At 41.0% G+C, this 26,436-nt stretch overlaps 1 long non-coding RNA gene across 1 annotated transcript; it reads left to right on the plus strand.

The window, feature by feature from the left end:
• Positions 1–1,669: 1,669 nt before the first annotated feature.
• LOC138849253 (uncharacterized) lies at positions 1,670–4,558 on the plus strand. Its single transcript, XR_011387781.2, has 2 exons — positions 1,670–2,103; positions 4,310–4,558. It is a non-coding gene; the product is annotated as an uncharacterized LOC138849253 (long non-coding RNA).
• Positions 4,559–26,436: the final 21,878 nt, after the last annotated feature.

Below are 26,436 nucleotides of genomic sequence, written 5' to 3' on the forward strand. Positions count from 1 at the left end.
TCATAAACTGGAGGTTTTGAAACAGAAAGTCTCAGTGTGTAGATAGGTCTGCTGAAATGTATCTGAGCTTTCTGGAGTAGTGGATGGAGGCACATTTACCCTTTAGCATCTGAACAGACCAGTATCAAGATGGATATTTCAACCAGCCTAACATGTCTCGTGTGATTTAAAAATAATATTTACTTCACCAACGTTCTCAGTGAGTTTTCTTGAACAAACTCAGGCACTAAGACCATAAAGCCCTGGAGATGAAAGCACTCTATCCAGGAATCACGGTACTTATCACTCACACATTTCTAGCAGCTCCCCATTGGAGATGCGGCTTATGTATTCGTCTCATTGTGTCTCTGTGTTACAACCAACGATGAAATGTACAGGACAAATATTACTGTCTACATTGAAAGGTGATGACACTTTAGAACCCTGTGAAGTGGCTGATGTTGTCAAGTTCCCAAAGCTCCTTATGGTTGGAGGCAAGATTTGAAAATCTCCGGATACTAAGAAAGGCATCGGCTTCGTATTTCTCACTGTTCCCTTGACATGTATTCCCATGGTCAGCATTCTCTTGTTCTTATTTGTTCTGTGACACCAAATCTTCTGATGAAGAGTGGGATGGGAGAGGGAGTGGGGGAGGGGATGGCTGCGGGAGGGAGGGAGGTTTCGGGGGGAAATCCACAACAATGCAAAAGTTGCACTTTGTAAATTCACATTTATTAAATAAAAAAAAAAAAAAAGAGAGAGAGAAGGAACTGGAAGAGCGACTGCTCCGTCTTTGTGATTGGGTAAAGAACCAGCGAGAAATCTGAAGCATTCACTAGAGCTGACGACCTCCTCTTCAGATTATATTTGTAGAGTCTTCAGGCTCCATTATTATTTTTCAAGTTTTCTTCAAAGAAATAAGCAGAATTGTATTTACTTCATAGAGTAAGCCTCTACTGGTAATTGATGACCTCATGTGATTTGAACTATTTGTTATTTAATTGGTGAATGTTTTTTATTCAGACAGAAAAAAAAAAGCTAAAACATGCTTTAAAAAGTATTAGTGTCTGAAATTTGCTCAGAGTATCTGTAATAAGTGTATTATGCATATAGGTATAAGTCACATTAATACTGCATTGAATTTTGACAACATTAAATTTCAATATGAAAATATCGTATCAGGTTATAGTTTTAAAATAAAATGTGTAGAACAACAATTAGTTCTGGTTCAATTATTCCATGGCAAATTATCTTCAGTCAATTACTATGAATAAATGTACATGGTTCTTGCATTATTAATATGGGAGCTACAAGTTCTGCATTTAGCTTTCTATCATTGTTGCTTGTATGACACTCATTTTGTTCAGCTTGTGGTCTTGTTTCCAGTACTACTCGAGGTCTCATTTTCTTTTTTATTTTCCTTCAAACTATTTTATTACAAAAGGTTTTCCTAATTATTGAAAATAGAATTATTTTGTGTAAGTGCCCTTAGAAAGGATTGCATAATAGTCAAGTGCTGTAACTCCTAAAACCTAAAGAAATTGGTGCAAGATGTGAATGAAGATTATTTTGGATTTTTCTTTTATCTGAAAGCCCCACAAATTTAATTGCAGGATCAATTGTTTCCACTTAGGAGCCAGGCTGATCTCCGGGGGCTATATTTGCTTCCAAATCTCATTGCCTCAGCCTCGGATTGAGATCACACTCTGTCTTCTCACACTGTAATTTCTCAGGACACTCCACAGAGATAGGTGCTAATTTCTATCCTTCTTTATTTCCTACAAGTGGAATTAGAGTGAGATTGTTCAATCAGCTTTTTTTTTCCCTTTTAAATTAACTTTCATCACTTTGAACATTCTTGAAAATGAAGGAAATCCATCCACCTCGCCCAGGAAATTGTGCAGATGTACAAGGCTGAAGTTTCACTTTCTGTTTTGTTATGGTTTTTGTTAATTGTTAGTACCAGGGGAGATGTCCTTGACACTGAAAATATTCCTTTAAAGAACCGGAAGAATAGATGCCACTCATCTGATTGGAGCTGTTGCAATTTAAAACAAAAGAAAGGGAGTTTTAGAAGACTGACGTCAGCCTGTGCAGCAGCCGGAAGCTGGGGACGATGCCAAGGTGGGTTGCCAGTGAGGCACAGGCAGTGGCAAGTCTGTCTTGTCAAAAGTTGGTGGATGGGTGGGATACTGAGAGCTTTGCAATCAAGTGTGTCTTACCCTTTTCTGTATTTGCCCCAGCAGTGAGCATGGTGCTAGGCATAAAATAGGTGTTCAATACAGGTTTGCTGTGTGAATGTCAGGAAAATGGATATTCACATAACATGGGATCTCTCATAAACTCTTCATTTCAACCCCTGTATACTTCTAGAATATGCCAGGGTGCTCTTGCCAAAATGCTAGCCTGGTCCTGATTTAATTACATCTAACTAGCTTCAGTGGCTCCCTTCTGCCTATAGGAATCTGTTGAAATTCCATAGTGGCACGGAAAGCCCTTACTCCACCTCAGTCTTCAGGTTTATATGGGGCTCTCACTGCCTTCCACAAAGCCCTCTCAATATTCATGAAATTGCCACACCAACTTACAGTCCCTTCCTGTGCTTCTCTGTGTGCTGTTCCCTGTAGCCTTTCTCTTTATAGATTTAGCCAAGTGCTACTTGTCTCTTAGTACTAACAAGTTCAAAGCTCACCTCACCTCCTCTTCAAAGCGCTCCCTGCAGCCTACTTCCTGTAGCCCTGTTTCCCTCTGTGCCTTGCTAAGGCTCTCAGTACCCTCAGGAACTCCTGGTGAGTGATTTCCTGTCCTCCGTCTCCCTGCTCTGCTCTTTGAAGATCCTGGGTCATTTTCACATTCAATGCCCCAGCACTGACATCACAGAGCTGGGTACACTGTGGACACACTAACACATTGGAGGGAACTAAGGAGGAAAAGGCAGACCCAGAGAGAGAGAGGCAGACAGACAGAGACAGAGAGAGAGGGGAAGGAGGGAAGCAACGAAGGAAGCAAGGAAGGAAGGAAGGAAAAAAATTTGCTACTAAGCCTCACCATTATTCTAGGCTCTGTAAGCCAAAACTAGGGTAAAGTTGATTTCTTCTCTCTATGTTTGGGGAATCAGAGGGTAGGCCGGCGCTGCGGCTCAACAGGCTAATCCTCCGCCTTGCGGCGCCGGCACACCAGGTTCTAGTCCTGGTCGGGGCGCCAGATTCTGTCCTGGTTGCCCCTCTTCCAGACCAGCTCTCTGCTGTGGCCAGGGAGTGCAGTGGAGGATGGCCCAAGTGCTTGGGCCCTGCACCCCATGGGAGACCAGGAGAAGCACCTGGCTCCTGCCATCGGATCAGCGCGGTATGCCGGCCGCAGCACACCAGCCGCGGCGGCCATTGGAGGGTGAACCAATGGCAAAGGAAGACCTTTCTCTCTGTTTCTCTCTCTCACTGTCCACTCTGCCTGTCAAAAAAAAAAAAAAAAAAAAAAAAAAAAACACACACACAGAGGGTAAGAGTCTGTTTTTCTTTCCCTCCACTTGGGAGATGAGGACCAGTTACATTTTACATCCTTAGTTCTAAATAGGAGACAGTTACTTAGCATTTAAAAGAACACTAAACAGAATATGGAACATAAATTTTAAATAATTAATTTTTGTATTTTGTTACTTGTTCATAGGCTTAATGATAAATTTAGATAGCATTCTGCTGAGTTATGACATGATTTTAAAAACAAAAGCAATAATTTTCTTATTAAACCCTGCACTTTGAATTCAAAGAAAACCTAATTATTTCTAAGTTTACTTAACTTCAGTGTTAAGAGATGAAAACCCAACTCGGAAATAAACAAATTCTCACTCTGTACTATTTTGTTTAAATACCAAATATAAAGGTAAATATTTTGCAGTTTGGATGTGTTTTGGGGTCATGAGATCAGTCTATTTTACTTCCTCTTTACCAAGGCTGAAGGCTCTTAACTATTTATGGATCTCACTCATCAGCAAACTCGGCTTAACTGAATTGCTGCAAGTATCACAAGATTGTATTACAAGTGAAACTTTATTAAAATATAGTCTCATTTAAGACTATGTTTGGAAATCTTGCTTTATGGTATATAAAAGTGATATTATTTTGAAAAAAATAAAATAATGCTTATTAACTAATCCACAATATATACTATAAGATAAGTTACAATACACCTATAGTTACTCATGCATTACAGGTTCTTTTTTAAAACTTATTTATTGGGGTTGATGCTGTGGTTTAGCGGGTAAAGCCATGGCCTGCAGAACCAGCAGCCCATATAGGCACTACTTCAAATCCAAGCTGCTCCACTTCCAATCCAGCTCTCTGCTATGGCCTGGGAAAGCAGTAGAAGATGGCCCAAGTCTTTGGGCCCCTGCACCCACGTGGGAGACCCAGAAGAAGCTCCTGGCTCCTGGCTTCGGATTGGCGCAACTCCAGCCATTGCATTCATCTGTGGAGTGAACCAGCAGACGAAAGGCTCCCTTTCTCTCTCTCTCTCTCTCTCTCTCTCTCTCTCCGCCTCTCTGTAACTCTGCCTTTCAAATAAATAAATAATTTAAAAAAAAAAACTACTTTATTTTACTTATCTGAGAGGCAGGAATACAGAGTATTCCACTCTGCTGTGTACTTCTCAAATGCTTCCATTGGACAGGGCTTGGCCAGGAGCCTGGAATTCATTCCAAGTTTCTATGTGAATGGCAGGAATCCAACAACTTGAGCCATCACTGTTGCCTCCCAGGATCTGCATTAGAAGGAACTTATATCAAGTGCAGAGCTGGGACTCCAAGCCAGAGTCTCCAATATGGGATGCTGGCATCTCAATAGACACCTTAACCAGCAGATAACCACCTGTCCCAACAGTATAAATCCTTAATGAAGTAAAAAGAGAAATCCACGTGAAGGCTGTGGAAATGGGCTCTACAAAACACAGAGAAACTATTAAAAACTGTCCGTAGGTGATTCCCTTTGATAGTCACACCTGCATTCACCATTTTGCAAACTGCTTGGATTATCAGAGAACTGAAAAAAATGCACATATGAATAAACAAACAAATGAATTATCTAGGTAGGGAGGATTACTGTTTGACTCTAAATGTTCAGATGAAATAAAACTCTGCCTTGGTTGTTCATGTATGAGAGTTCTGCCTTTAGTTCTAATAACATTCTTCACTCCTTTACAACCTTTCCACTTATAAACACTGAGTCTTGCAGTTGGCAAACCTGTCCCAGATCAGGAAACACTGTCCAAGGCCATTCAGGACAGAACACTGACTCTGGGGCAAAACTGAGAACCCCAGGCCTGAGATTCCCAGTTGGTCCGACCACTAGACCACATTGCACCCTCCAAGCAAAGACGACGGAGGAGTAGGGGAGAGGTTGTTCCAGGGCAACCTCTATTTGTTGACCAGCATGTTTGCGGCCCTTCCAAAGGCCTGTTGTCCTAGCTGGTAAACATTTCTGTTTCACTTGCTCCTCATTTAGCCTATTTTCTATAACACCTTTGTTTCTTTTGCATGACATGGATTTTATGAGCACCAGAATAATACAACAGAATAAAATGATCAGGGGTTAGGGCATCTGGAAGCATGTACCTATCAGGGCATTGGTGTGATGCATATCTTATTATAAATAATATTTAAAAGTACATCAGCATCAAAGAATATTCTCCAAAAACACCAAAAGGCTTTTGAACCTAAACCAAATTCTTGCCTTCTCCACAAGGAATTTTAAGGAAACAGCCATACTGCTTCAACCCAAATACAATGGAGATTTTGCCCAAATCCATAATGCTGTAAATGGAAACTTGCATTTAAAAACGTGTCGTCTAAGTATCTAGGGTGTGTCAAAAATCACATAAGATAGACAACATCAGCCAATTGTCAACTTAAGAAACAATAAAGGAAAATAAAGCATGGTCAATTACTCACAACTGAAAAGCCTTAGAATAAAGTAGGAAAACAAACTTAACACATCACTGTAATTGTTAATACTTGAGGGAAATCAAGCTCTGTATAGAGAATAAAAAGGTAGAAAACTGCTCTTGAAATTCTGAAGTGAACTCTAAGCATCTGGAGTTAGACACATGGGTTAGACGGGTTAGACACATGGGTTCCAATTGTATCTAATTTCATTTAACTGTATTCCTTGATAGAGAAATTGTAGGTTTAGTCTAACACTATTATTAAAAGCCATAGTCAGGTCAATATTTGATTAACTCATGTAATGAAAATACAATAAAAACACATTCTTACAATGGCAAAATGGTTCAGCCTGATTCGTAAATCGCACGGAAGTTTCTCTCTAATTCTCCCTCCATTTCCAGGGTCTGCTTCTCTTGGTTATAAAATCCCTGTCTTTAGATTTGAACCTGGGAGTGGCCGAGGAGGGGCGCTCAGCTTTAAGGCGGATTATCTGATCATCATGCCATAGTGACCCTAAACAGCCAGTAGAGCCATACCTGTGGGTGCTTGTCCTTGTCAGTCAGACCTGTGGTTAGCAGCCTGAGCCTGGGCTGAGCGTCAGGAGACAGTCTGTGACCTCTGAGTAACCTGGCCATGAGCCCTGACCCCTGGGTGGGGCTGGAGTATTTCAGTCCAGGCCCATTGCCTAATCCCTTTGACTCCAACAGAACCTAGAAGAAAGAATAGGATGACTCTCACCTCAAAAGGGGGTGTGGAAGGAAGAAGAGGGAAAGTAGCCAAATGGCTCTAGGGTAATAGAGATTCTTGGCTTCTGTGGGTCCCCTCTTGGGAGAATCAAGGGGCTTCAATTCTTGTAAATGGTTAAAATAATAACAGGATCTTTGGACCTGGAAACTAAAGGCCATCCTGTTGGTCCAAGAGAAACTAATTTAATTAGCAGCTAAGCCTCACTAGAAAAGAGACAGGAAAGGGGATCTCTTCGGAGCTGTAAAATTGGAAAGAAGAGTGAAATTTTTGTTTGTTTGTAAGGGACTTTTGGAAGCCAAGCTGCCCTGTGATACAACCTTACTTTTGTCATAATAGAAGCTGGAGAAAGTTCTGAGGGGAATGTTAGTGACCTTGGAGATGGCCAAGGTGAGTTTCTAAGGCAAACAGTTCAAGATGACATGCTTTTGATGAAGGAGAACTCATGGACTTCGGGTTCTATCGCACGCTACTTTGAATCTCAATTCTATCATTTTCTTGCCATGTGACCCTAGGCTATTTACTTAGCTTCTCTGTACCACAGTTTCTGTTATCTGTAAAATGGGCACATATAGTAGGAGCACCTCTTTCAGAGGCTTTTGTGAGAACTGAATGAGACAACAGATGTAAACATCTGCACAGTCCTGGCTGCATAATTAAAGTTAAGCAAATATTAACCAGTGATATTTTAATTTTTTAATTGTTTTCATGTAAGTACACCCACAGCAACCTGTAGCAGCCGGCCCAGAGGTTACTGCCATTTTATCACATGGCTTGTAGAGGTGGCAAAGGCTCAGAATTTAAGTGTCCTTAACCTAAACCTATGAATAGACTGAGGAGTTGCTGTGACATTGTGGATATTAACGGCCCCAAAGGTCAAAGCAGATGAACACCAGAACCAGTCTGTAAGGTGAAGTATAGAGATATGGCCTGGGTTGCCATTGTGGTGTAATGGAAGTAAAACTGCTGCCTCCAATGTGGGCATCCCCTACGGATGACAATTCAAATTCTGATTGCTCCACTTCCATTCCAGTTCCCTGCTAATGTGCCTGGGAAAGCAGCCAAAAATGGCCCAAGTTCTTGGAGCCCTGCACCCATGTGGGAGACCTGAAAGAAACTCCTGGCTCCTGGCTTCAGCCTGGGCCAGTCCTGGATGTTGAAACCATTTGGGGAGTTAACCAGCAGGTGGTAGGTTTCTCTCTCTGTCTCTGTCTCTGTCTCTGTTTCTGTCTCTCTTTCTCTCTCACTCTCTAGTTCTGCTTTTTAAAATAAATAAATAAATCTTTTAAAAAAAGATATGGTCTGGTATCCAGATCGGCTTGAGTCATTTTTTAAATGGCTTGTGTATTTGTGTACTTCAAAGGCAAACACACACACACGCACACACACACACACACACACACACACACACATAGAGGGAGAGGGAGAGGCAGAGGCAGAGGGGGAGAGAGAGAGAGAGATCTTCTATCTGTAGATTCATTCTCCAAATTAAATGGCCAAAACAGCCAAGGATGCACCAGGCTGAAGCCAGGAGCCAAGACCTTTGTCTGGTTCCACATGGGTGACGGGACCCCAAGTATTTGGGCCATCCTCCACTGCTTTCCCAGGTGCATTAGCAGGGATTTGGATCAAAACAGAGCAGCCAGGACTGGAATCGGTGCTCAGATATGGACGCTGGTATCACAAGTGGAAGCTTAACCTGCTAAGCCACAACCCAGGCCACTACTCAAGTCACTTTGTTTGGACAGTCCGCAAAAGAGTGTGTCAAAAATAAAATGAGCACTCAGAAGAGGTAGCATGGTGGATTGATTTCCTAGGGCTGCTAGAACAAGGTTCCACACCTGGTAACTTCAAACAGAAATGCGTTCTCACATAGTTCTGAAGGCACGAAGTCCAGAATCAAGTTGTCAGGAGGGCTGTGCTCCCTCTGAGACTCGGTCACTTCCTTCCATTCGCCTGCCCAGCTGCTGCTGGGTCCATCATCCATCGCTGGAGCTGCTTGGTGCACTCCCAGTGTCTCTTCTCTGTGTCTCTTTTCTTCTTTCAAGGGCACCAGCTAGACTGGATTAAGGATCCATCCTACCCTAATGAGGCCTCATCATAATTGTGGTTAGAAAGGCCTTATTGGCCGGTGCCGCAGTTCACTAGGCTAATCCTCCGCCTTGCGGCGCCGGCACACCGGGTTCTAGTCCTGGTCGGGGCGCCGGATTCTGTCCCAGTTGCCCCTCTTCCAGGCCAGCTCTCTGCTGTGGCCAGGGAGTGCAGTGGAGGATGGCCCAAGTCCTTGGGCCCTGCACCCCATGGGAGACCAGGATAAGTACCTGGCTCCTGCCATCAGATCAGCGCGGTGCACCGGCCACAGCGTGCCAGCCGCGGTGGCCATTGGAGGGTGAACCAACGGCAAAGGAAGACCTTTCTCTCTGTCTCTCTCTCTCAGTGTCCACTCTGCCTGTCAAAAAAAAAAAAAAAAAAAAAAAAAAAAAAGAAAGGCCTTATTTTCAAATAAGGGCACATTCCCAGGGGTCAGGACTTGAGCGGATCCTTCCGGGGAACACAATTCCACAATTCAACCTACAGATGGGGTCATGGAAGGAACACAGGTCTCGAAGTAGAGGTAGCGTCCCCTCTCAGGAGTCAGGCGTGTTTTTGCTATGATTATCTGAACTTCTCTCAGTTCTAAAAACGAAATACACCTCGAGGCAAAAACTGAAATAACTAATTGAAACTGTGTGTTCAAACCAAAACTGCAATTTGAGGAACTAGGCATTACATAACTAATAACCTAAGCCCTCACTGACCCTGGCTGCGTTAGGAAGCATTGCTTATGAAAGAATGAACTCTGTTTGAACAATTTCTTCAGTCGGGCAGTTCTTGTGTAACTAGTATTGCCTACCCCTCCCTTAAAATGCTTAAAATGTGTTTTTATAAATATATTTGGAAGAAACAACATGAAAGACAAGGAGATGGACAACTTAGTTTACTCTCTAAATCTCATCTTCCTACGCAATGCTTTGAGCTTTGAGTACTAAAGCAAACTATTCCTTAAAATTATCCCCTTTAAGTTAATTGTAAACTTAAGATTTCCCCCTGAAGACCTTCAATTTGTTATTTTCACCCATCTACCATCTCCCCTTTCCTCTCACCCTTGGTTAGAGTAATACACATTTTATAGTTCTCTCTGTAATATAACTGATGCAATGGTCATACTTGGAGGTTGATTTTTGTCCTCAGAACCTGTCATATTATATCGCAGTTTCATCTGTTGAAACACAGCCAGTCATTCTCATCTCATATTCTCTCACCTCTAACTTTAATGCAACTTGAGAGTAGATGGGAATGAGGGGTAGGTAGGATTCCATCTTGAGTTGGCCCCAGGAAGCCTAGATCTTGAGTATTGTTGAGAGAGATACAGAAGTCTAATGGAATATTTAGAGGTGGTTCAAATGGTGAGAGTATGCTATTGGGAGTATAACAGGAGAAGAGATTTGGGGGTCCATCACTGTGGCTCAGCAGGTTAATGCCCTGGCCTGAAGCGCCAGCATCTCATATGGACACCAGTTCGAGACCTGGCTGCTTCTCTTCCAATCTGGCTCTCTGCTATGGCCTGGGAAATCAGTGGAAGATGGCCCAAGTCCTTGGGTCCCTGCACCCATGTGGGAGACCCAGAAGAAGCTCCTGGCTCCTGGCTTCGGATCGGCTTATCTCTGGCCATTGCAGCCAACTGGGGAGTGAACCACTGGATGGAAAGCCTCTCTCTCCTCTCTGCCTCTCCTCTCTCTGTGTAACTCTGACTTTCAAATAAATAAATAAATCTTTTTTTTTAAAAAAAAAGGAGAAGAGATTTGGAGGCTAAAGACCTCGGGTATATTTCGAAGAAATGGTTTTATTTCACTAGTGATTGCCTTAGTGTGGGCTGCTTTAACAAAATGCCTTCAACTGGATATATATATATATATATATATATATATATATATTGGACAGGCAGAATTAGACAGTGAGAGAGAGAAAGACAGAGAGAAAGGTTCAACTGGATAATTTATTTAAAAAAAATAGAAATGTGTTGGTCACAGTTCTGCAGGCTAGGGAGTTCAAGATCAAGGCATCAACCGATTCGGTGTCTGCTAAAGGCTTGTTCTCTGTTAAAAGATGTAGCCTTTTGACTGCCTCCTCCCATGGCAGAAAAGGTGAAAGATTTCACTCCAGCATCTTTTACAAGAGCACCAATGCCATCAGTGAGGATAGAGCAGCTACAGGGTACCCACTCCCCAGAGACCCCCATCTCTTTATATCATCACATTGAATATTAGGTTCCAACATATGAATTGGGGAGTGGGGACAGACATTCAGACCATAACAATGTTTTGGTCCCGAATGAGCCTGAAAAAGGCCTGATTGCCCCAAATCATGGAAAGGCTCTCCCTTAAAGGCCGACAGTTTTAAAATTTATAATGTAGCAGCAAGAAACCACTGAAGGTTTGTGGGCAGGAGATGGACCTGAGCAGGAGTTTTAGTAAGTGATCCCTTTAGCAACAAGGAAGGTCAGCCGATGAGGGAGAATCTGCGTTTACAGAACCTATTGGGGAAGTCTTTACAGAAGTTGGGGCAAGGGCTAAGGACCAGCCTCCATGAAGGCAGTGGTGTTGGGAAAAAAACTGGAAGATCTTGCTGTAAAAACTATGCATACCCAGAACGAGTCGTCATTGGCACAAAAACAAGACTTCTGCTGCAAGCAAATGGGGAAATGATGTGACCCCTTGAATGTGTGAGGAGGATTGTGTTCTATTTTGGACGTGTTGAGTTGGAGGTGACTTCAGGACAACACAGTGAAGATGTTCCCTGGGAGGCATGAGGTCACTATCTCTGCTGTAGTGTGTTTATAAAGAAGACTCCCAAGGGCACAGACTGCAGCTCTGTGTCCTTTTCTGAATCCAGATGCCCTGCATTATGTTTACTAAACACATGGGTCACTCAGTAAACCCAAGTTAAGATCTTCCCGTAGCACCTCTCATGGAATACACAACAGTCATTAGCAGTCCTGCCTCTCTCTTCAGTGATAGTTACAAGCAACTTGATCTCACATTTTCAATGCAGCCACTTCTAGGCATTCCTATAAAATCAGCCTTTTAGTACGGGCAGTGCAAAGTGATGTAGGAATAGCCTGAAGTCACATGTTCCCTTTACCTTAGGATTGGGAGATTTCAGGGTCTGAACTCCCAGGCGGCTGCTTTCACTGGGCTACTTATTTTTTCTTTGCGAGTCAATGTATTAGAATTATACACTACAGAAGTTTCAAGGAGCCTTTTTTTATTATTAACCCGTAAAATGGGATGGGGGAGAAGGGTTAGTCTGATGCCATAAGCAATCATGTGTTTTCAATATGCCTTGGGTTGGTGTGCTCATAAAGAAGTCATTTACAGGGGAAAGTTGATGGAATCTCTTGGTGCCCTTATAACCAGAAATCTCAATTTCTGACTTCGGTTGTAAGAGACAAAAATGTGAATAGGGCAGAGGTAAAGAAGCAACATGCCATGCTGCCATGTGGCTTGCAGTGCCTACAGCAGTTATCTAACCCTGAGAGAGGTCAGCTCCTTGCTTTTCTATAGACTCAGACAGACTGGGGTGGAGGGAGGCATTCTGTGCCCAAAGCCAGGCCCTTGGGTTCTAGTTTTTGACTTTGTTCCTAAACAGAAGTTCTAGACTGCGAACCTAAGGGAAATCACTTCACCCTCTCTGCACGGTGGCAGTTTGGCTGCTAATGTTCTCGCCTTCATGTTGCCTTCTCTATCGATTCTCTACCCCTGCAGGCTTCATTAAACAATCACACATGAGATACATAAAATACCTATGTATTTATGGAAGACGTGTATTTTCTACTGAGAAAAGTCCCTCTTCTTGTGGTTAATAATGTAGAGCCTGACTCACTCGTGTCAAGATATGAGTTAACTGGAGGTCACTTTCAGCTTATTTTACCATGCCTCCCAGGCAATGCTGATAAGAAAAAGACAAAAGGACAAAGACAAAATTAACTTTTAATTTTCCATCCAGGCTACAACTGACAGAACCAGAGAGATGAGTAAAATCTCTTCCCACATACAGTGGAGAATTGTATATTAAACACCTTATCTGATTTAGCTTATCAGTGATAACCAAGCATGCAACTATTTAAATCTATATTTGTAGGTAAGGTCCCTAGCTCTGAGCACTGATAAATTTTAGTGACACATTTTCATATCTAGTATCAGTCCAAAAATCTTTCAGCATTAAATTAGATGAATAAATAAACAAATCAGATATATTAATTTTCTCTTTGGAATAGTTTTCTTTCTGAGCAATCACTAAAGTTATTTTCATGCTGATATAAGATATTACTTAACATAATGAGTAACAATTTTCTCTCCCTACAAGGTATTAGACACCAAATCTTCTTTAGTAATTTATTTTTGAAATTCTATGACGTCCCCAGGAATATTAGTAATGAACTCAATTTTTTTTGTATCTGATTTATTTCATGAAACCAGATCAATAGTTATGATTGACAAAGCACTAGCAATACAAGCAATCTAATGTATACATAGATGATATGTGTTAACTATGGGCAATGAATTAATTGTACTGATCATCCCAATCACAAATGAGGTTTGAATATTAAGGTCAAATGATTATCACTTTCTTTTATTTTTTTTTAAGATTTTATTTATTTGAGAAGTACAGTTACAGACAATGAGAGGGAGAGACAGAGAAAGGTCCTCCTTCCACTGGTTCACTCCCCAAATGACTGCAACGGCCGGGGCTGCGCCAACCCAAAGCCAGGAGCCAGGAACTTCTTCCCAGTCTCCCACATAGGTGCAAGGGCCCTAGGACTTGGGCCATCTTCTACTGCTTTCCCAGGCCACAGCAGAGTGCTGGATTGGAAGAGGAGAAGCCAGGACTAAACCAGTGCCCATATGGGATGCCAGTGTCGCAGCAGGAGGAGGATTAACCTACTGCGCCACAGCACTGGCCATAGACTATCACTTTCAAACAATGATCTTGAAAGCAAAATTTTAGTTGAAGCTTTTCCTACATAAAACGTTCATTTTTGTGTAGCTTATCCTAATTTCAGCAACATTTTTTGAAGATTTATTTATTCAATTGAAAGAGTTACAGAAGAGAGGGAGAGACAGAGAGAGAGAGAGAGAATCTTCCATCTGCTGGTTCAATCCCCATTTGGCCATAACAATCAGCTCTGGGCCAGACTGAAGCCAGGAGCAAGAAATTCATCTAGGTCTCACAGGTGGGTGGCAGGGGTCAAAAAAGTGGGCCATAATTTGTGGTTTTTCCCATCAGCAGGGAGCTGGAGTGGAAGTTGAGCAGCCAGGACATGAGCAAACACCCATATGTGACGTCAATGTTGCAGGCGGTGCTATCCCCTATGCCACAATGCTGGCCCCTTATTTCAGCAATATTATAATCATATACCAGGCAGATTCTTGGCTTCAATAAAGTCTAATGCATAAAAATATATATGAATTATGACTTTGTTACTTTACAAATTCATTTTTAGCTTATAATAGTAAAAATTACCCTATTGCATTTAAGTGTAATTTGATTTCCATAATAATGATTGATTACTCAGAAGCCTGTTTCATGTATAAAACATGTTTTACTTCTGCTGCAACTTTGTCAACATAGGAATTCCTGCTTAAAAGTGATACAGTATGTAAGAAGAGTATGTAGTACTGACTTCAGAATACAAACTCAGAAACTGGCAAGATACAAGTCATTTCCCCAAAATTACTGTGTTTGAAAACTACCTAATCATTTTATCTTACCCTAGTACAGTTTAGGATTTACAATACAACAGAAATTCCAAAGAATAACCTTGAACCCTACAGCCATATAGATATGTTTGTATATAAACTTCCTTTTAAGTACATGCTCATTTCTCCTTCTCCCCCTCCCCCTCTCCCCCTCCCCCTCCCCCTCTCCCTCCTCCTCCCTCTTTATTTAAAAGACAAAGTGTCAAAAAAGCAGGGGAGAGAAAGATCTTCCTTCTACTATTTCATTCCCCAAATGCCTGTAACAGCCAGCTCTGGGCCTGGCCAAAGCTGGGAGCCATGGACTTCATCAGTCTCCCATATAGGTAGCAGGGACCCAAGTACTTGAGCTGCCTCCTAATGTGTGTGTTAGCAGAAAGCTGGACTGGAAAGCAAGGTGGGACTTGAACTCTGGTACTGCTATATGGGACATGAACATCCCAAGCAACTTAACCCACTGCACTATAACACCTGCCTCTCCAAATATAATCCAAATATCCAGAATTTCCGTCTCAAAACTTCTACTTTCATAGGGAATATTAAATGTACTTTAGAACACCGGATGCCCTAAATCTAGCCTTAGCTTTAAAAATAACTGGGGATGATATTAAAAATGAATAGAGATGTATGTGAATAATTAAAAATATTTTTATTTATATTTTTAAGAAGGGTATCAGGTTTTCTGAACTATGGAATTAAAAATATATTTTATAATTTGCTTATTAGTAATAGTCTTTTCTAAAGAACATATAAGCAGAAAGTATTAAATAAATATCACTCATAATTCAGAAATTACCAAGAAATACTCACTGTTATGGGTTAAATTATGTCGCCTTGGAATTGATAAAGTACATTCAGTACTTTAGGGTATGATGGTATTTGGAGATAGGATCTTTATAGGAATAATAAAGTTAAAATGAGGTCATTAGGGTGGGCCCTACTCCAACATGGCTGGTGTTGTTATAAAAAGGAAAATTTGGACAGAGGTTACTCAAAGAAGGAAGACACACAGGGAGGACAGCCATCTGCAAGCCAAGGAGAGCCGCCTGAGCCAGGATTCTTCCCTCACGGTTCTCAGAAGAAACCAACCCTGCTAACACCTTGATTCTGGACTTCCAGCCCAGAACTGTAAATAAATTTTTGTGTTTTAAAGCCACCCAATCTGTGATCTTATTACAGCAGCCCTGGGAAACTAATACACTCTGTATCTTTTTGCTAAGCTGAAGCGCACACACACACACACACACACACACACTTGCATTTAAGTGATACCATAGTTTTCATACTGCTTTACAACTTTAAAAATTTTATACATAGGGATATCTTCCTGTACCTAAAAATAAAATAATAGTAGTAATAATGAAAAAGTTAACACTGAGTATTTATTTATTATGTATCAGGCACTATTCTAATTACCTTATGTCTACTATTTTAATCCATATGATTTCTAAAAGAACATTACTTTTAATGGTTACATAGTATTCCATTATATATTTCAAGTATATCCTATCATAAAATACATAGGTCTATTCCCTTATTTGATTTATTAAACACCTTGCTTTATAGCTTCAGCACATACATATTACCTTCTTGGGATGAAGGTCTTGGGGTACCCAACTATATATGTATACATACCAACATTCATATATGGGGAGGAGAAATTACCTTTCAGAATTTGTGTACTGATTTTTACTCTCACAGCAATAAATGAAAGTGCCTATTTTCCTTAACCTCTTGATATGTTTTTGTCCTAATTTGGGTGTCTTGGGTCCTAATACACGAACTTTGAATATATGACCTTTAGTTCTTCCTCTTGTATTTATTTCTTGTTTCTTTGCTTACTTCCAATCTGATGACACAGTGAAAGACTTTCTTCTCTGGATTAAATTTATGACTTTCCCATTTCCCCCAAATCCTTCCTTGTTTAAGAACCACCATCAGCTATTTCTTGTCCAATCACCTCTCACCCAGAATGACTGTATTCTTTTTTTTTTTTTTTTTTTTTAACAGGCAGAGTGGACAGTGAGAGAGAGACAGAGAGAAAGGTCTTTCTTTGCCGTTGGTTCACCCTCCAATGGCCGCCGCGGCTGGCGCGCTGTGGCCAGCGCACCACGCTGATCCGATGGCAGGAGCCAGGTGCTTTTCCTGGTCTCCCATGGGGTGCAGGGCCCAAGCACTTGGGCCATCCTCCACTGCACTCCCTGGCCACAGCAAAGAGCTGGCCTGGAAGAGGGCAACTGGGACAGACTCTGGCTCCCCGACCGGGACTAGAACCCCGTGTGCCAGCGCCGCTAGGCGGAGGATTAACCTATTGAGCCGCGGCGCCGGCCTCCAGAATGACTGAATTCTAAGATCACACTTCTGACAGTGTCAATCAAACAGAACAGAAATGCAAGCCAGAATATATGACCAAAGAGCCTCTAAGAAAGAAGAAAAATATCATCATGTTGTTCATGCATTTTGCCCCAAAGGAGATAATTGTATCACAAATATAAGCTTTATAGAACTTTAGCTACAGTAAGTAATAGACTAGAAGATGCAAAGAGAAAAATCTCTGGCTTTTAGAACCAAGTCACAGTAAATAAAACATGCATCCTTTTTGCTTGAAATTTTCCCTCTGCATAGACCCCTTCCTGTCCCTCACTTCGTCTATCTCACCTTCTTCTCTAGGATTCATGTGTTACTATAGAGATCCTGACTCAAATATGGTTTCCTGCACTGCTTCTCCCATCTCTTATATGCTCCTCTTTCAAATGCTAATAATTCACTTTACATAAATCTCCCATATGCTGCTTGTAATATCTTGTAATTATTTGCTCATGTATCTATTTTCCACACTAGATTGTAAATGCCATTTGTGTTTGCAGCATCAATGCCTTCTCCCAGACAGACAAAGCCTGGCATATAGTAACCACATGATTGTTGATGTCCCACATCCTGAGGGCATGCTTAGACTGAGGGTGGATGTAAGTATTTACCCCTATATCTAAGGCTAAAGCCGAAGAAATCTTGTTGATGGGTAGACTTAGCTATTTGAAAGGAAATAAATGTACCAGCTTAAACACAACAGAATGATACATAGACCTACATGGATCCCTGATGAGCTTAGTTATATAATTATGCAAATGTGACAATTATAAATATCACAAATCTCCATATCTCCCCTGGTCTCAGGTTTCTGGTTTTAATTTGCAAAATAAAGAGGTTGAAACATGATCTCTAAGGTGCATTTCAGTCTTAAAAGCCGTGATTCTCAGCCTACTTGGACCAGACTGGATGTAAAGTGTCTTTTCTGCTATTTTGAGGGCAGGTTGAGCCTGGTGCTGCTTATGTCACTGTCTCAGAGTCGCGGAGATAGCATGCTGTTTACACACAACAGTGCCACCCTGCCTCTGAGAGCTGATCCTATCAGACATGGTTATTTCCAGCTGTCTTCAGGAGCAGACAGCTGCTGTGTCCAAATTTGCCTGCTTCACCACTGGAGAGTGTAGCATGCAGAGTCACACACTTTGTAGGGCCCTGGGACTACTAAACAAAGGCTTGGGACAAAGTGACCTCACTGAGACTCAAAGCTGTGTGTTAGGGCTAACTTGGAACCAGGACTGTTTCACATATTCATTAGGTTAGCAAATTTGTCTGGTAGCCAGCTGGGGCCGGAATCAAGGGAGATAGTCAAAGACGGAAAGACATTAAGATCCAATAAGCCTAAAGAATTTAAGGAAATGACATAAATTTATAATATGCTGGCATTCATTTTATAAGTGGGTTAATTTTAAGTATCGTAGCTATTTCCCTGTAAGTCTGTAAGCATGTATACTGTAGGTAGTGCTGGCTCAGAATGATGAAATGACAAAGAGCTGAAGACACCCAATGATCTGGGAAGTGGGCAAATCAATGTACTCCACGATTGTGCAGCGTTTGGTAGATATTTCTGAGATCTGGGTGCTCTTTCTAGGGCTAAAACCTGGGAGGGAATGAGAAACTTACTGATGGTTCGAAGAGTGTGATAATAATATTTGAAAATGGTCAATCATCATGCCATCAAAACAACTTCAGCATACCGAGGAGCGCTAAGAGTACACTTGCCTACTTACTCTGATTCATTTATTAAAAAAAAATGCTGGAGTTGACAGTTGTGATGATGGAATCAAGATCTCCCTTTTGCCTTTAGCAAAGCTCTGTGACATACAGTTTTAGGGCTATTACCTTTATTCCCAGATGTTGAGTCCCTGGACCAAAGGGAGCCCAGAGTGTCCATTTCTTCGCTTCTGGACAGCTTCTATTGTGTGCTATGAGGCAGTTTGCCAAGAAAGTGACAGGATCTGACTAGAGATGACCTCATGTCCAACGGGATAACAACTGCTCTCCGAGAGGACCAAATTTCCACAATTTAAGTTGAATTTAGAGGGATAAGAGATTCAAGTCTAAGTCATTTAGTCTCTTTCACCTGGTTTCTCCTTGACAAGAGAATTTGAAGGATTGGTTTAGATGTTAGCTTCTTGCTGTTGTTCCAAGCCACTAAGGTATTTCTTTCCTGATTCTAGCAATACAACACTTTCATTAATATAAATTGTTTTAAATAGCTCTTTGTGGTGTACGAAGAATTGTATTTCTCCTAGCAGAGGATTTCTAGGGCCCCAGGGAAGATCCTTCAATAGAGAAGTCATCTATTACTTATCTTTCTAAGAATGAAAAGATTTACTTTGAGCAGAATAGAGGAGCCATTATTAAATAAAGCTGATGACAAAAATGAAACCTAAGTCTTTGGCAGTTTCTCTGAAGTTTTATTAGATAAATTTGAATAACGTTGAATTTTTATAATAAAGCTCAGCCAGAATAAGGATATTTGTATATCTCCACTGAAAAGCATTCCTTTTTCAATATGCTTGGGTAAATTTAATTTTACAAGGTCACAGATAATAGGAACTCGCATATTACCGAGAGATCAAGTCCTTGCTTTTCAATAAGCACTTATAATAGGTACCTAAGCTAATGAAGGAGTCTTATTGGTTATAAATGTTTGTAGGATATTTTGTAATAATAACCACACCATCATTTTAATATGCCTGCCAAGTACGATGAAAGAGCTATCAAATTTATTTCCAGCCTGAAATTGTTGGGAAAAAGTAGTTATTTTTAGAGAGTCTTGAGAAATTTATTTTCTCAAATGCTAGTTTTCTAGCATTTTGAAAAGTCATTAACTAAGCCACTTGTCATACAAAATTATTAAGATGGAGGAGACTCCATAGTGCCATGCTGCCCTTTCGGTTGTTTGCTTTTAACATGTAATATGTGTCTATTTTTATAGGGTACACTGTAAGAATTTGATCCATGGGGGAGGGTACATGGCTTAGTGGTTAAGATGCCTGTGTCCCATATTGGAGTACCTGGACTCAATTCCTGGCTCTGGCTTCGGAGTCCAGCTTCCTTCTAATGTGGCTCACAGGGGGCTGCCATGATGGCTCAAGTAACTGAGTTCCTGCCATCCACGTGGGAGGCTTGCTTTGACTTCTCAGCTCCTAGCTTCTGCCCTAGCCCACCCTCAACCACCGCAGCTTTGGGGGGAGTAAATCAACAGATGGGAGCTCTCTCAATCTCCCTCTCTCTCTCTCTCTCTCAATAAGTAGCATTTCCATATCCTCGAGCATTTATCGCTTCTCTGTGTTGGGAATCTTCAAATTCTCATTTTCTAGTTATCTTGAAATTTATCATAGATTGTTACAGGCTATAGTTACTCTACCTGGCCATAGGACACCAAAACAAATCCCTCTTTTCGAACTATATTTTGGTGCCTCTAACTTCTGACTTCTCTCTGTCCTCCCTTTCTACCACCCTTCCCAGTCTCTAGTGACAACCATTCCTCTCTATTCTTCCCTGAGAGTGCTATTTCAACTTGCAAAAAATGAGGGAGAACACATAGTGTTGGTATTGCTGTGTCTGACTAGTTTAAATCTTTGTCTCTTTATTGTCATATGTCTCTTGAACAAATTCTTTGTCTCTACATTGTCATATGTCTCTTGAACAAATTTCATCACCTGAAATGCTATGGCATTTCCTTGAACATTGACATCGCCTTACACCGTATCTCGTTTTCCTATAGCAAACATAAATAATAATTAGCATTTACCAAATGCCAGAAATTGTGCCAAGTGCATTTCACTTCCAGCCCTCAAAAGGCCCCCATTACGTGGGTGATAATATTTTTACAGCTGGGGAAACTGAAACACAGGATGTTAACTTTCTAGCTCAAAGTCACGCAGAGATAAGTGACAGGGCAAGAAGGATTCCTAATGAAGGCAATGGGCCTCAGAGCTTGAATGCCCAGTCAATATGTTGTGTGATCTCATCTAGCCTCATTGACACAATTAGCAGAAACTATAGGGATTCAAGTCTCAACGTGTGTGGGGTAGGAGACACTGAGCACGTTCATTGTTAAGGATTCTGTTTAAGGCCATTTCCCCCCGTAGGAAAATAGGTTACTTCTTTACTACCTTATTACTCACCTGGGTAAAGTTGAAAAATCCAGGTCTCGTCCTTTAGCTAACTTTAAAGACAGTTAAGTGCAATTTCACCTGGGAAAAATAAAAAATAGATCTGTATGTGAAATAAAGATGTAAGGTAGGCACCGCTTGAAACTTTAGTCAATTATCTTTAATTTAAAAAAAAAATCTTGCAAGCTTACAGAAAAACTGAGAAAATAGTATATGGAATATCCTTAGAACCTTCCAAAGATTTATCATTATTAGCATTTTCCTATATTTGATGCATGTATTTCTTATTTTGTTCAAGCATTTGAAAGCAAGCCCCATAACTATTCAAATATGCAGTCCTCAAATTGAGGACAATTTCTCAATTTTCTCCACAATTTGTAATTTGTTACACTATTATCATATCTAAGAAAATTATAATTATTGCTTAATATCATTTAATAGCCAAACTATATCCAAATTCCCCCAATTGCACAGAATATATGTTTTACAAGCATTTTGTTCAAGCAAGGGTCAAAACACAAGACACTCACTGGATTTGCTTGTTATAACTTTGAAGTCTCTTTTTTCTAATTTACTTTTGAAGTTATTTCATTAGACTTCCATGACGTCCTTCTTTTTTTTAACTTTTACTTAACAAATATAAATTTCCAAAGTACAGCTTATGGATTACAATGGCTCCCCCCCCCCAATAACTTCCCTCCCACCCACAACCCTCCTATCTCCTGCTCCCTCTCCCATTCCATTCACATCAAGATTCATCTTCAATTCTCTTTATATACAGAAGATTGATTTAGTATATATTAAGTAAAGATTTCAACAGTTTGCACCCACACAGTAACACAAAGTGTAAAGTACTGTTTGAGTATTAGTTATAGCATTAATTCATATTGGACAACACATAAAGGACAGAGATCCTACATGAGGAGTAAGTACACAGTGACTCCTGTTGTTGACTTAACAAATTGACACTCTTGTTTATGGTGTCAGTAATCACCCTAGGCTCTTGTCATGAGTTGCCAAGGCTATGGAAGCATTTTGAGTTCACCGACTCTGATCATATTTAGACAAGGTCATAGTCCATGACATCCTTCTTAAATATTACTTGACTACAGATGAGTTATTATTTTTTAAATTCCAAAACAAGGAATTTGCCTTGACAAATTGGCCATTAGAGTTGACTTTTTTTTTTTTAGAGAAATTAAAACAACTAAAATTATTCCTCTGTCTTTTGGTTATCTTTCAGATGTCCTTTCCAACTCGTCTAGTATAGTGACTTCCGTGTGCCTCTTATTGTGGTTTCAGCTCTTCTAGTCCATGTCTCAGATGGAAAAAAGTTAAACCTTAGAAATTCAGAGCTGAAAGATCAAAGATGTTGGAGATCAACCGGCATAACCACCTCATTTAACACATTAGAAAACCAAATTCCAAAAAGGTTAAATAAATTGCCCTGGGTCACAAGTATGCATTAGCAGAAAATAGAACCAGAACAAAATCCAGTTCTCTTTCCAGTCATCCCACAGTATGAGATCATATTACATGGCCCCTGTCCTTCCAAGAGATTGCAGAACAAATGACTTTTCAGATCCTTTGCTCCTGCGCAAAGTCAATAGAGCTGTTCCTGACATTCCAATTTACATCTGTGACAGCACATTTTATCAAACTAGTCTGCAGTTGGGCCTCAAAGACCCACTTCAACCCTGTGAACATGAGGTCAAAGATTTGCCTGCATGCCTGCTAAGGCCCCAACAGAACTGAATGGACCTTGTCTCCCAGCAGAACCTCATACACACAGCCACTAGCAGGCTTTAGGAAACCCATTAGAATTTCCCACTCTTTCTCTTGCCACTGGGGAAATATTTCCCCTTTTCCCAAGAGGTTCTGGTGAGACTGCCAGTCATGACTTGGGGAAACATTATCTGTTTTGGCTAAACATGGAATTTCATTTTGCTATTCAAATATTTACAGGGTACATGTGCAACCCAAGCAGAGCCAATCAGACCACTCACATAATTCAATATGTGAGAACTGGTGGGAAAATTGTTCTTTCGTTGGATCACATGCTGTAGGGCATAAGGTCTGACAATCATTCCTGCTAATGAGCGTGATGAGAACCTTAAGTCAGTAGAGCGCAGCTGGTGTGATGCAGCAGGTTAAGCCACTTCTTGTTCTGCCCCCAGTTCTAGACTGGATGCTCCACCTCTGATCCAGCTCCCTGTTAGTAAGCCTGGGAAGGCAGTGGAAGAAGGCCCCTGCCACCCATGTGGAGGACCAGGACAGAGTTCTAGGCTCCTGTCTTCAGCCTTGCTCAGACATACTGTTGCAGCCATTTTGGGAGTCAACAAGCAGATGGAAGACTCTCTCTCTCTCTCTCTCTCTTTCTGCCCCCCCTTTCTCTGTCTCTCTGCCTTTCAAGTAAATAAATCCTAAAATAAAGTTACTGATAAATGAAATCATGCCAATCAGAGAGAGACAGAGAGAGAGAGACAGAGAGAGAGGGAGAGAGAGAACTCTGACTAAACACTTAAGTCTATTAGGAATTTTCAGGTGAACTAAAAATATTTTATTTATTTTGCTTTTATTAAATACTTTCTGCTTTGCAGGGAACCATGAAATCCTAAGGTTTTAAGATACTGAGGGGCTAGTGCTGTGGCATAGCAGGTAAAGCTTCAGCCTGCAGTGCCTACTGCCCACATAGGCATGGGTTTGAGACCCAGCTCTACACTTCTGATCTGCTCCCTGCTAAATGAGCGGGGAAAGCAGAAGAACATGGCCCAAGTGCTGAGGCCCTGGGAGACCTGGAAGAATCTCGTGGCTCCTGGCTTCGGATTGGCCCAGCTCCAGCCATTGCAGCCATTTGAGGAGAGAACCACCAGATGAAAAATCTCTCTCTCTCTCTCTAAGTCTGCTTTTCAAATAAATAAATAAATCTTAAAAAAAAAAAAAAGAAAGAAAGAAAGAAAAGCTCTTTGAAGCTAGTGGTTTGTAGTTTGTAGCTTGTCACAACTGTTCACAAACTTGAAAGCAGACACTATTTATGTACCGGGGTACTCCATCCAGCAGTACAATCAGAAAGGAAATTCGTGTTTTCCTTTGCTTTATAGAAGTATCAGAAACTTCTTAAAGGAAATTCGTGTTTTCCTTTGCTTTATAGAAGTATCAGAAACTTCTTAATTTAGGTTACAATGAAAAATAACTTGGGAGTCCCACAGTAGCCTGATTTAGAAAGGTGGCAGTATGGAACCTTGCAATTCACTTGGGAACCGTTAGCTGATTCACCGAGAGTTTTTCCCCGGAGAAGGGTTGGCAGAGGGAAAATGGGAAAGACAGGGAAGAGAGGCAGGATCAGTTTTTCCACCTTTGGGTAGTAGGAGGAAAAGATGTGGGGACCCAGGACCCAGGAATTAGTACATGTCAGGCCTGGTCTGCCCCGGCTCCTTTATAAAAGCTATTATTGCAGCTTCAAAGTTGGACCTGCCTTTGGCCAACACCAGAACTGAAGAAGTGGATGGCTGAAGGACTCTAGGCCACTAATCGCTGTGGCGAATGCATAGACATAAGCTTTGAGAAGCAGCGGCAGGACACTTATCTGACTCAATTTCTCTCTCTACTTGGTGATAGTCAGAATTGCCCCTCTTTAGATGGAATGAGCTTGCACAGAATAGGGTGCTGCAAAATAGTGAAAGGTAAGGAATCTCAAAAGGAAAATACTAAACGTCCAGTTAGGACACTGGGGTCCCATAGCAATTAATGAAAATTAACAAAAAGTGATTAAACGACTGTCTTTGTTACCAGGATTCAAGGAACAGTTCACATTTGTCAAGGCATCCCTGCCATGGCTGTATAAAATGTATACACATGATAGGTGAATCAGATAGAGACAGGTGATAGATATTGGACAGAGATAGATAGGTTATAGCTAACTAGCTGGATACATGATAGGAATAACACATAATCTCATTTGCTAAAGAAGGATTTGGGTGTTCAAAGAAATCTTAAACCATATGCTTTGATATGTGATCTACCTTTGGTGTGATCTTCCTGGGTGTATAGCATCAATATAAGACAACAGTGGGCTCTCTTTTGCCCAATTCTGGGCTGATCTTCTATAATACATATAATGCAGGACTTTCTTTCCTTATTTTTAAAGATTTATTTATATATTTATTTGAAAAGCAGAGGTATAAAGGGAGAGTGAGATAGAGAGAGCTCTTCCGTCTGCTGGTTCACTCCCCAGACAGCCACAACAGCCAGGGCTGGGAGAGGCTGAAACTAGGAGCCAGAAGTTTCATCCTGGTCTCCTACATGGGTAGTAGGGGCCCAAATACTTGGGCCATCTTCGACTATTTTTCGACAGTAGCAGGTAGCTGTGAGCTGAATCAGCAGTGAGCTGGAGCAGCTGGGACATGAACTGGAGCGCATATGGGATGCCAGTGTCACAGGTGACAGCTTTATACACTATGCCACAACACAGGCCCCTAATGCAGGTTTTATGGTCACACAAACACATTCTCAAGGGAAGCTATATTGCTTGTAAACCAAATCTGATTCTTGATGAATTACAAGCGTATCTCAAAAGGTTTGCAGAAAATAGAATTAAAATATGTTTATTTTGGTGTTAAAAATTGAAATCCATGCATATGAGAGATTTATAAAAAAGCTCATAAAAATGTATTATGAGCAACCATGCATGGACTTCCAAAAAAAATTGTATCAAAACAAACTTACCTTTTGATTCTACTTTTCCATGAGTGCTTGTATTTGTTCTTATTGGTAATAGTAAGAACATTGTAGGTAACTATACATACAGAAGACACCATATTGCTGCTAAATTCGTTTCTTAGTTGGTTAATTTTACTTAGAGACTAAGTTGTAAACTTATCTTGACAATTGCTTTGCATATTGCTTTTGTGTTTTTCATAAGTCGCTGTCTCATTGCCCGTCCTTTGTAACTTACTAGATGTCTTTCACAATCTGTAACAAATTCCTATTGTCTTGTCTTAGCCCTTTTGTTATTCCACCTAGTAGAAATGTTTATTAGGCTGTCCTAGTCAGCTCAATCTTCCTTAGCCATCACTGTCAGGCTCCCTAACAGAGATTTCTCTTGTCTCCCGCCAGGATCTTGCTTCACCCTCTGTCTGAGTGTTCTGGAAACATTTTTGGTTTCAACATAGGCAATTAATCATGCACATTTATGACCTGCAATCTCCAAGAAGGTTTCAGGATGTACCCAATGGGAAGTTCATGGACTAGTAGGCAAAATGCCAGCTCAGACTTAGGGATACTTGATCCTCCAGTATTTCTGGCTTTAATAAACACTGCCTGAATCTCTGTAAAAGAGACATTTAAATGCTGTGATTCAGGGAGGAGGTAGGAAGTGACATCTTCACCCTCACTTGCCCTCGCTTGATGCATCTTTAATCTTCTTAACCCTGCCCAGAGTTGTTCCGTTTCCCCTCCACTATCCTATAAACTGAAACTTGGCCCAGTCTGAAAA

The sequence above is a fragment of the Oryctolagus cuniculus genome, chromosome 4 (genome assembly GCF_051225735.1).
Source record: "Oryctolagus cuniculus isolate XC-2025 breed Fujian yellow rabbit chromosome 4, ASM5122573v1, whole genome shotgun sequence".
In the NCBI taxonomy this organism is placed as follows: Eukaryota; Metazoa; Chordata; class Mammalia; order Lagomorpha; family Leporidae; genus Oryctolagus; species Oryctolagus cuniculus.